Genomic DNA, 12,550 nt, shown 5'->3' on the forward strand with positions numbered 1-12,550 from the left:
TTCCATATTGCAGTTGGACCAGTGTGAATTGAAGAAGCTTCCATAATTCCTTCATGACATTGTAGACAATGCATGCCCCCTTGCATGCCTATCCTTTTTTGCATTACTTATAATAGCAATACCAAGTTACAATGTGTTGCCTGTGTCAAAGATGAATTGTGTACCTATTACCAAAACCACCCATGCTTGGATTGGAAGAGGTAACTACAACTATTGCAACAGTGAGTGAGTGATTGTTTGAGTGATGATTCATAATTCATGTGGTGGAAAACAGTGAGGAAGGGTGTTGAACGGTAATTTTTGATCTTGCATGAGATGATTTGCAATGTTTGGGCCTGTGTGGTGGGTGATCATGTTTTCCATGGAGGTTATGGGCCTTTACAAACTTACTTGGCAAACATTAATTAACTTGTACGATCCACTCCTATGATCCTTCTGTTTTTTCATCACCTAGAAGGGCTGCCTGAGATGATTTATCATTTGATTTCCAATTTGATTCTTCCATCAAAGGGGAGATAGTGTACCTACCACCGTGCTTGGATTAGAACCTTTCACACTTAGCCACATTTACTTGAAGGGTCCTTTACTTTTTTCTGGTTCTTCAGAGACCTAGAACATAACAAAATAAAATGATGGACGGAGTGTTGAAACTTTTCACAGTCACAGATCTGGCTTATATTGATCGTTATTTTGCTCACCACATCATCCCAGTTTGTACCCAGCCATATGCAAATCAGTTGTACCCTGCTCCCCATGGGAACAGTCCAACCCAAACTGCCAAGCCAATCCTCCCTGGAGTGGAAACAAGCATCCTGAGACTGTTTATGGGGTATTACCCATCATCAGCGTGGCCAGCTTGAATTTAGTGGTGCAGCGAGCAAGGGACCCAAGTCTGGTCATAACCTTAGCCACTTAGGGTGCACAAAGCAACATCACAAAAAAAAGTGATGGACGGAGTGTTGAAACTTTTCAAACACTCACCCATGATCACAGATCTGCAGTTAATCAATTGTTAATCTGCTTGCCCCATCACCCCAGTTTGGACCAAGCCATATGCAAATCAGTCTTGAGGGGTGATACCCTGAAAATGGTCCCAGTAGATTTGTTTCTGGACCAGGGAGGACCTGGCTTGGCAGTTCGGGCTGGATTAAATCCACGGGGAGCAGGGTCAAGACTGATTTGCATATGGCTGGGGCTAAACTGGAGTGGCATTGTGAGCAAAAGAACAATGGATTTGACCCAGATCTCATGGCTGGGGGTGAATGTTTAATTTGTTCCGCATTCCATCATCATTTGTGTGTATTTTGCTTTGTCACTTTAAGTGCAATAGGTATGCCAAGACATGGGTCCCAGGCTCAATGTGCCACTGCATTCAAGCTAGCCTGGATGATTAGGGATGATACCATGAAAGACGTCCCAGAGGGCTTGTTTCTGGTCCATGGAAGACCTGGCTTGGCAGTTTGACTGGACTGTTCCTATGAGTAGCAGGGTCAAGACTGATTTCCATATGGAGGGATCTAAACTGGGGTGGCATGGTGAACAAAAGAATGATGGATTTAACCCAGATCACATGAACCTATATGTAGAATACAGCTTTATTGTATCAACCCCAAGACAACATGCACTCAATGAGGTTATCTCAAGACTCACGTACTACCTCAATGCTGCTCAGCACACTTGGACTTCCGAACCTATATGTAGAATTCTGCTTTATTGTATGAATCTTGCTCAAAAACTGTTGTGAAGTGCTCCGATACCCTTGGGTCTGGCTAGCGCTATATAAAACTCCTTAAAAAATAAATAATAAAAAATTACTGGGGATGAATGTTTGATTTTTGGTGCATTCTGTCCATCATTTATTTGTCTTTTTTTTTCTTCAGAGACCAGAACAGTCACTTTAGTTAACAAACAAAAACAAACGCAAAATATTTTATTTCTCTACTTGTTCCTCAACAGCAGTGCACTACACGCCTATCTTGCTTGGGTCATGACTGGTCTGGGAAGGAGTTACTCCCTCATCAGCAGCTAGAAGCAAGAAGTTATCATCTTCAGAGGGAAACCATGAGTCTGAGGCCAAGTACTCAACTATGTGAAATTGAGAGAGCTGCGTTGATTTTGCTCTGCCTCTGAGTCTTCTTGATACACTCCTCATGAATATTACCTTCCTTCAGTCCTTCTCATTGACTCTAAAATACAGTTTCTGTTTTAACACCCACAGGCCTTCTAATCTTCTGACTAAACGAAAGGCGAAAGCTGAGGTCAGCACTCCAGCGTACCTACCGGACCAGTCAGACAGGAACCCAAGTGTGATGGACATTCCCAGGGAGAATGCAGATGCATCGCCTGAATTTGCAATACAGTATAAGTTTTCTTTGAACAATCATATTTGGAGAACTGGGTGGGTCCAACCTAGAAGGCAGAACATTTAGATATTGAATAACTTGGGTCTCGGTGGCATAAGCAATACATTTAACTGTAATGTGCCATACTCATTCATTTGCATCCTTCCACAAGAGATTGATGTGCACCTGATTGCCAAGATGAATGTTGTCCTAGTGTAGTTTTTGTCTTTGTCAAACCTTTCCATAAATCCTATTTCCCATCCATTCATCAAACCCCTAACCCTCTTACCCTGGGTTGTGTGATTTATTGAGGTGTGGCTTAATTTACACCATCAATGGATCACACACTTGGTGGGGCCGGATGAGTTGAAAGCAACACCAACTCACTGCAGGATCTTCTAAACAATAGCCCACACTGACCACATTTAACCACCTGTGCATAAAATGATCCATATTTTAGATATAGAACAAAGAACATTAATCATCAGCACCATCATTCAAGCCTTGTGTTGCATAACCGTAAATGCCTAACTTAAGCTTGTCCACTCCAGAATTTGAGTCCTTTTTTATGACTCTAGGATTTTATAAGTTACTAATACCTCACCATTGCTCAAGTTACTACTATTGCCGTTTTTTGTTATTTTATCACCATCATGCATATTTTTTTGTCATCATGTGGTAGTCTGGACTCAATTCTTTGTACAGTTTTGATACAACCCACTAACTCAGTGTTCATATTTCCATTTAGTTGACTTCTATGGATAATCATTCTTATTTATCCCACAGTTGGACCTCACATGAGTGGAAATGGGGCCTCGCTTGTGAAGGTGTGATGCCTTTCCTGTTATTGCTTCATCTATATTCAGGAAACAAAACTATGGAGTGAAGTGAACTAATTAAGTTATTAAGTAAGTAACCAACTGCTACTGCAAGTAATCATTTACCTAGGTTGTTGTAGACAATATAGGTTGTGGCAGTATCCCCCCTAATGGTCAAGATAGAGAGGCATAACTTTATAACTGAGCAGCATACTCTTACACGCAGATAAACAGGCTGTGGAAAAACTAAAGGCAGCAGTGCAAAGTAAAAGTTAAACAAACTGCTTCAGGCATACATTTTGATAAAATATAATACGTTTCCTCCATATTGTTTTACAAACAAACCCACTCTCTCCACCCACAACAGCCCCAATCCCCAAACAAACTAACCTAACCACCAATATCCAAAAATATGAAACACACAATGAATAAAATTCCCGGTCCAACTTCCTTCCCAGCCTCTCAACCCACAACAAGTCCCTCCCAACAAAACAAAATATTTAAGAAATACTAGAAAAGGGTATTGTGCGTTTGGGTCCAGAGCTGGTCCAGACTCTGCTCCATCCTGATGAGCCAGCCCTCCATAGCGTCCAGCCACTGGAGGTGATGCTGTAATAATGGCATGTCACAGCAGGAGGGGGCAGCAGCAGTTGTGGCCTGATGGCAGCGTCGCTGAAGATGGAATGGCAGGGAACCTGGAGGCTGAAGGGGACTGGCTGCACTGGGGCCTGACTGAGACTGTGAGGCGGCTATCTCTGCCTCTTCTTCCTCCAGGACCACCAGCCACCGGAATTCCTGCTAGATACAGTCCAGCTGCCACAGACAGAGTGCTATCTCCTGATTGTTGGGCACTACGGGTGGAACGGCAGGAGTATTTATATTGAGAAAAAAGAAAAGAAAAAAGACAAATCGTAAATAATATTCTGTGCAAACAATTATTTTAAATTAGTGGGTTGCGCAGTAGCAGTACATTGCTGATCCCCTAGGGCCTTTGGAATTTAATTTGATTATGATTAGGAGAGTCACAAGGACAATTTTATGTTTTACCCAGACAGCCTCGCATAAAAGGCACTAACTGTGTGGCAGAAAAGTATTTGGTTCAATAAGAATTCCCCTGAATTAAAAAACAATGATTTTATATATTTTTTCTTCTAAAGGCACTTCAAGTAACTAAACAGAGAATTTGAGTGGACAAAAAGAATTACCTATCATTAATGAGTGAGGCATTATGCACTATCGAGTACAAGTTGTGTGCTGTGCTAAATTAATGAAGCCATGCTAATTGCTAGTCAGCATGTATTTTGCTACGGTCCGCAGCTGGGGCAACTACAGTTGACAATTGTTTATTTTTAATTCAAATGAGCCTGCTCTTCTCCAAATGTGTTTCTATTTCTACCCTGACTCCAAAGAGGCAGACGAATAATAAAAACGATACTACGTCACACACCATGCGTATGAAATGCGGATATCAACCTGTCTGCCGTAGATGTAGTTTTGGTGAAAAGGGTGCACTGCACTACAGGAAAATAATGGGCTATATAGACTGTATTTGGCATTTTCATCACAGCATATCCTATATGCCAAACTTGACATCAAATCATACATTTCCTTCTACTTTACTCACTGGTTTTGCCCACCACTACAAATTATTTCCAACAAATTAATTCGTGGGACAGTAAGGAAAGGAACTTGACTTACTCTTCTGCAGGGTAGGGTAGAGGGATTAGGCGGACAGGGTAGAACTTTGATATAGAATAGAGGGGTCCATACACAGATCATCAAATCCTCATATGTGGCTTGTTCAGTCACTGTGTTAGTCAAAAAAAATTGAAAGGGAATATCTGACCAGGTATTAAATTAATCTCTTAGGGGAATCCATAAAATATATTTTGGAATCACTTCACATGGTTATACAATCAAATATGGCACATGCTAAGAATGGATGTGTAAATTGTTTGGTAGGCTAGGAAGGAAGAACTAGGAAAAATTAAAGTATTGATGTACTAAGAGGTGACTGAGTGGGTGAAGGGAACCACACCTTGTGTGTTTGGTTTGCAATGCATTGACAACTTTGTAAATGCTGCATTAACTGAAGCAGATGCACGGTGCACAGCCAACACTGCAGTACTGAATTGAACCATAATGCACTTCGGTCATAGTTTGAAAACTGCAATGGGCGGTGAGGGATGTTGATGAATGATGGGTGTGGTACATCTGCTTTGCTTAGGAAATACAGTGAGCTAAAGGAGCAGAACAAAAGTTGAAAAAATCCCCCCTTTGAGCCATAGTCACCATGATTAAGCTTTAATTTCTCTTAACTAGTCTTTCACCAAAATGTCTATTTCATTATCCATCCATTCAATATACACCCTTTCTTCCAACTATCCTTCCACCCATCCATCCCTTTACCCACCCATACACCCTTTCACCCACCTACCCTTTCACTCAAATACAATTTTCCTTTATTTTAACCTTCTGTTCTTTCATGTTTCCCTCAAGCCATCAATGCTCATTATGTGAGCTTTGGTGAGTTGCAGATAGAAGAGGCCATAATAACTCAACCACAGCTGCAGTTGATAAAGATGGGGGCTTCACAGTCATGAGTTGATGACGCTCTGGTACTAGCTAGTGAGTATAATAGTAATTGTCAATAAGCAAGCAATTATGTGACTTACCAGTGCTCACCACTGCTGCTGCTTCACCTCCTCCAACTGACTCTCCTGGTGGACTGTGTGGCTAGAATAAAACACTATACATAATGTTTTGGATGCTAGATACACCTCCCCATAATATTTTTAATTAAAATATTATAACCGCAATACATCACTATAGTTCGATTAGCACTGCAGTATCTTCTAGCAAAAATATTACTCTGGGCATTTGGTTGGTAGACAATGATGGACCAGGCAGGTAGTGAAGCAGACCAAAAAACTTTTCATAATAGAGGGGCAGAGCTATAACCTATGATGATCATGACGACGAAGTACAATGAAGGAGTAGAATGATAGTAAATGACAGACATTTGGTGTTGGCTGGCAAAGACAATGGGACCTCATACTTTTTTCCAGCCATGCTGCACGGTCATGGAAACTGCTGGTATACTGCATACATGAATTACACAGCACACCACACTTGGGGGGGTCCATGACCATAGGCACTCTCTCGTAAACTCAACTGTTAGATCATGAGCAGGAAAAAGAAAGTCTTCTCAACAAACAAACATGGTGAATCTTATACTAGCTTATTTGGGCCTGCAATCTACATAGTAGACTATAGAGTACCAAAAATGTGTTCTTAGTCTTACTCTTACAGTGCCACAAGATATATAGGAAAGGTGGACAAAGTAACAACAACGCAGAAGATAAGTGAACTAGAGACTAGAGACCAGAAAAAGTCAGCTACCAAAAAAGAAAACTATGTAATATAAGGAAATAAATAATGCAGGAATAACAGGAATGAATCAAAAATATAATCCCTCTAAAACAGATCAGCTATAGTACTAGTTTTGAGTCTATTGACTATTGTTTAGTTGGCCATATTAATTCCAAATTTAATTAACAACATCTACATTTGGAACTACTCTATTGCAGCAAATGATTTTTGATTTTATTCTCACTTCTCAACTTCCTTTTTTATGGACAACTCAGCGTCCTTTTTTGGCAATGCATAGATGCATACTACACATTGCTGTGAAATAGCTTGGAACTGTACGAGCTACATACACAAAGTCATAGAGAACGTTAACTCACTGATATCACTGATTTACTATGGTGACAGGAGGACAGAAGCGTCTGCAATGGCTTCTTAATTAATCAGCCAAAGTGAGCACAATTAGGTAATGCTGAGCACCTGCTCAGCAGAAACTAGAAACTGGATTACATAATAATAATATTCTTGACATAAACTAAACTTAACTTACCTCTGAGTGTGAGCTTCTATTCATAAAAAAAGTTTGCATTATAGAAACACGAAAATACTTAATGCTCACGAGCCTCAGAATCTGGACACTGAGCAGGTCAAGCAGGTCCTGCTCCCGGTCAAGGAAAACCACCCAGCGATGCGTTAGCCTCTGGACAGTGTGCCATACCTGGCTTGTGCACCGCACACACAGGCGCAACCTCCCCCAGTGCAGCTGACGCCCCTGCAAGGGGTATCCATTGCTGGGCCTGCCACCTGCTTCCAGCATTGAGGGGAGGTGGCGCTGTACAAAAAAACGCTAGTGCTGCCACTTCCTCCTTGCTGAAGATCCTTAGGGCTGCACACCTGGGTGGTGTTGCTGCCTGCAAAGTGAACAACCTTCTGTGGTCGCGCTGGGTGGGGTAAAGAAAGCTTAGAAAAGAAAGAATAGGAAAAGGAAAGACGAAGTAAGTAAGTAAGGGAAACAATAAACACAATACAAAAGTCACAAAAACCACCCCAAAAATAAAACAAAATCATAGAATACACAAAAACAAAGACACAGGAAAATCCAGTAAATGAAAATAAGGGTGTAGATAAGTTTGATAGGGGGAGAATGAAAAAGATTAAAGAGAGATTGATAAATTAGGCCCATTACCATAAACAAAGTAGAAAAACAAGATGCCCATGCGAGCCACATCGTGTAGTTCATGCTCGATTAGGAACACGAGGACGCACTCCGCATTGCATTTCGCACGCTAACATGTGTTCCGTCGAACTCTGAGATCTCAATTACAATACCTTTGACAAAATACAGTTTTAAATGTGTTTCTCTTTATTTATCAGTCTATCTGCATATTTCCGGAAAAATTATGCCCATCTTTTTGTTAGCTAGTCAACACTTTGCCTTTTGTAGAAAGCTGTGAATACACTATTATCTTTTCGATTTTTATGTGTCAGTGCTATGAAATCTTTAGAAAATAAATGAGAAGAACTGCACAGGTCACAGAGCAGATCGAAAAGCTATATGGAGGTATGTTTTATTTTGATGATTCATGACAATATTTATTAATACATATAGCAAACTTATAGGTCTTCTCAGACAATTGTTACCTCAGCCTTGCTGTCTAGCACTGCGTGAGACCATGGGCCTGATTTAGAGGTTGGAGGAAAGGCTATGCCACCCCAATTGTGACACAGTACTCTGCAGGCAAACCAAGGGCCACCTGCCTCATTTATAGATGGACAGAACTTAAGTACTCTGCTGAAGAAGCAACTATTGGATCTGTCTAAGGAATTCTTCCTTCAACAGCCTGACGGAGTAGCAGACTTCGGAGGAGGGGCATTATTTAGGGTGGATGGTGTAATGCCTTTTTTCCTGTCCATCAGCACCAGGAAAAACCAACAGTGGCCATCCTACAAACATTTACTATGTTGAAGGGAACTTCCATGATGGAGTTTCCCTGCATTGTACAGTGATGATTGCAGGGTTGGGAGTCATGTTAAAATTTGGCAGTCGTAGTACCGTCAAGATAGCGGATGTATGTCCTTCTTCAACAAACCAACAGGGAGTGGATTTTTTTAGGGTAAACGAGTACCATGTCATGTCATGTAAAACAAAACAAACAGCTCATCTAAGTCCAATTATTTCAATAATGTCATGATTTTATTCATTCACATTTCATTAATAAACCAATGCCTCAAGTATTAGAAGAATATACATTAATTTATCAGAAATCAAACATATGTTAACAAACTTATATAAGAATCCCAAAGCAAAAAGGTTAACATAGGCAGACTAGCCCCCAAACCATACAGAGTTATTCAAACCAACAATCAAGCCCAAACAAGGCTCTTGTTGTAGACACATAGTCAAAATTTCAAGGAGACGATATGAATTATTTTCTCCTTGTGTGGCCAACAGCAGTAGGCAGAATAAAAATGTTGACACATGTTTCGGTGGATCAACCTGAATTTCACTTCCACCTTCATCAAGATCAACACAATAACAAATGATGCAAAACGAAACAGCTCTTCAATGTCTTGGATCTATCACAATTGCTGAACACAGAGGTGACGGATGGTTCTGTTCAAAAACATATTTTTCCAAGTAGTCACAATAATGGATTTTTTCAGTTTGTTTAATTTTATTTGATATTATCTAGAGTGAGAATTCCACATCTGAATTTGTTTATTTATAACTTAACCCGTTTGCTGCTTCTGTCGGCCAACGGCCATCACGAGCACTACATTCGTAGTGCTGCTCACGTCTGTTTGCCGACGTGGCCCCCATCCACTCTTCAAAGCCGCCTCACCTCGGCGGATCTTCAGCCTCGGTAAATGAGTTAAAATTAAAATTCTCATCAGGATCTGCAGAAGGCAAACAATGTTCATTAAAAGATTGTTTGCCTTCTGTGCTTGATTCTTGAATATTGTAACTACTTGGAAAAATATGGTTTTGAACCATCCGTCACCTCTGTGTTCAGCATTTGCGATAGTTCTTTACAAGTGATGATAAATCAAAACATATTATCAATGAAAAGGAGTAAATCAGGCCAACAACATAATTTATAGTCCCTACGAATGAGTACCAGTGGGCCTAACCACTACTGTTCTTTTAAATCTCTTTCTTGGGCCTCACTCCCTGTGATTAAGTAAAACTTTTTCCCTTTGAGCTAGGCTTCAGTGATGTCAATTCTTAAAATATCATCAGGATTAAGATCTTGTGGCATAATGTGCAAGTATTCAGGGTCAAAGGTCATATTATTTCATGTCTCAGTTTGAGCTCTGCTCCCATAAATTGGAAGATATTCATGGCTCCTATAACATTGGAAGGCCTCTAAAGCACCAAGGGACATACTAACAAGGCGGCGCAATAAAATTATCACAGCTTTTGCGGCCATTTTTGGCCGTAAAGCGGTGATAATTTTATCGCCTTATCAGCAAAGGCACGCGCGTGTTTTGCTGACTTAGTGCCCGTTTCCAGCACGCCTAACTTTGCATCGCTGATGAGATGCAAAGTAGGTGTGGCTGTGAAACCAACCAGGGAAAATATCGCGAAGTCAGCTTCGCGATATTAACAAGGAAGGGTAGCGATTATTTAAACCACATTAAGTATGCCTTAACGCAGGAATTTAACGTCTGTTAAATTCCTGACTAAGGCATACTTAACATGGGGGGAGGATTCTGTGGCTAAGACCACAGGCCCTATCATCTAGAATATTGCCATTTTCCAATATTGAAAACGGCGATATCCACACTATCTCTGGAATTTTATCGCATCGGTGATGCGCGTATTTGATAACGCGCTAACCGGGCGATAAATTCCAGAGATAGCCGGCGATAAATATGCAAGCGCTAAGCTCGCTTTGCGATATATATCGCCAGCCCTTGTTAATATGCCCCCAAGCAAGTCCTTGCAGCTAGAAAGGAGACAAGGATGCTACTTAAGCATTATTCCAAGCATTCAAGGATAATCCGTTTCTGAATTACTTCTCGTTCCAATTAATCACTGTTAATGTTATTTCTCATGGCATAAAGGGTTAGTAAAAACACATCTAGGGCCAATTTCAGAACACCATGTGATTAATAGTTTGATGAAGAAAGAATGGCTATTATGAAGAGTTTCAAAGTAAATGCAGAGGCTTTTAAATATAATGTACTTCTATGAGGAGGTATTTCATAGCCTGAAAGTGGCTCTTGTTGGAAACACAACACGGCAATTTAAGAAGTAAAACAGCTGCTGCATTCATCGCCAATTGAAGTTCTGAAACTATACTTTTGTGCAGACCAAGTTACAGCGTATTGTCATAGTCCAGCGAAGCACCTACAACTGCTTGGAGAATGGGCAAGTGGATCATTCCACCCAGAGACAGGGAGCATCCAGACAAATCACTCAAGGAGTGCCCCACAAGTTGCAAGAGTTTGGATTAAGTGATATCTGGTGGCATAAGCATCAAAACACTAGAAATGACACATACTACTCCCATGCACACAAGTCCTACGCAAGGTTAGACCATTTTCTCGGTCTGGAGAGGTCCTTTCAGCGACAAAAGCAATCGACATTGACCCTGGATCCTTGTCGGACCACTCAGCATTTTTGTTAGTTCTGGGGCTCTCCTTCCACACACATAGAACTGGGTCCTGGAGATTACAGGACACTTTTCTACATAGGCCAGAAGTAATCAAGCAGGTAGAGATTGCAATTCACCAGTACCTAGAGGTTCATGAGACTCAAGAGATATAAAGTGCAATGATATGGGATACATTGAAAGCTGTGCTTAGGGGGGAACTAATTGTGATCTCAGCTGCAGACAACAAAGAGCGCCGCAAAATGCACACCAAGCCTCAGCATCAAACATGTAAGTTGGAGCGCATACATCATAGAACTGGGGTCCCCAGGGTTTGGCGCCAATTAGAGGCGACTAGGAAACAATTGGCAGTTCTAGATTTGGACCGAGCAGAGTGCTCTTTACTACATCTCAAGCATGCTTTCTATGCTGGAGCCAATAAACCAGGGACATTTGGGCAAATAAACTCAGAGGCCAAAGAAGGTCCAATTTAGTCGAGACCCTATTGACAGCAGATTGGGCAGAGATTACTGGAGATAAAGAGTTAGCGGATAGATTTGGAGACTATTATAAGGACCTATACTCCGTTCAAGACCTTCCACCTCACGCGTTCCTTAATTACTTAGAAAACAACAGCGTTACAAGCCTGACAGAGGAGCAGGCAGCGAACCTGTATAGCCCCATCAGAATAGAAGAGGTAATTTTTGCAATTTCACGACTGAAGCCCCACAAATCCCCAGGGCCCGATGGCTTTTCAGTTCCCTTTTATAACATGTTTTGTAATCTATAGGCTCCCCTCCTCACCAGAGTTTTTAATGAGATTTCGGAAGTGGGGACACGTCAAGTCTTGATAGTGGTGATAGCTAAACTAGGGAAGGAAAAATGTTTATGTCCATCATTTAGACCAATATCTCTCCTGAACACTGATGCTAAACTATTCACAAACATCCTAGCCACATGCCTAGCCACCTATATGCCGGAACTGGTAGGACCAGACCAGGATGGATTCATACCAGGCAGGCAGAGTTCAGATAATACTATGAGTATTTTCCATTTTATAGACAAAGCCTCACATTACCAATGAGACTCCATGCTCTTCTCGCAGAGAAAGCTTTTGATCGCTTCCATTGGCCCTACCTAGTATCAGTTCTGAAAATATTCGGGCTGGGAGACCAATTTAGGTCCACGGCTTTTAGTGGCTATAAAGGACCGTGGGTGTCTGTCAGTGTGAACGGGAGGAAGTCTAGAAACTTCCCTGTGGAGCGTGGAAGCGTGGAAAACAACATGGGTACCCCCTCTCCCCTTTGATCTTTGCACTCTATATGGAGCCTGTTGTGCAGCGCATTAGAGACAATCCCAATATTAATGGCATATGATTCAGGGGAGAGGAGCACTTGATTAGTCTATACGCCAATTATGTTAT

The sequence above is a fragment of the Triturus cristatus genome, chromosome 3_1 (assembly GCF_964204655.1).
Source record: "Triturus cristatus chromosome 3_1, aTriCri1.1, whole genome shotgun sequence".
Lineage (NCBI taxonomy): Eukaryota > Metazoa > Chordata > Amphibia > Caudata > Salamandridae > Triturus > Triturus cristatus.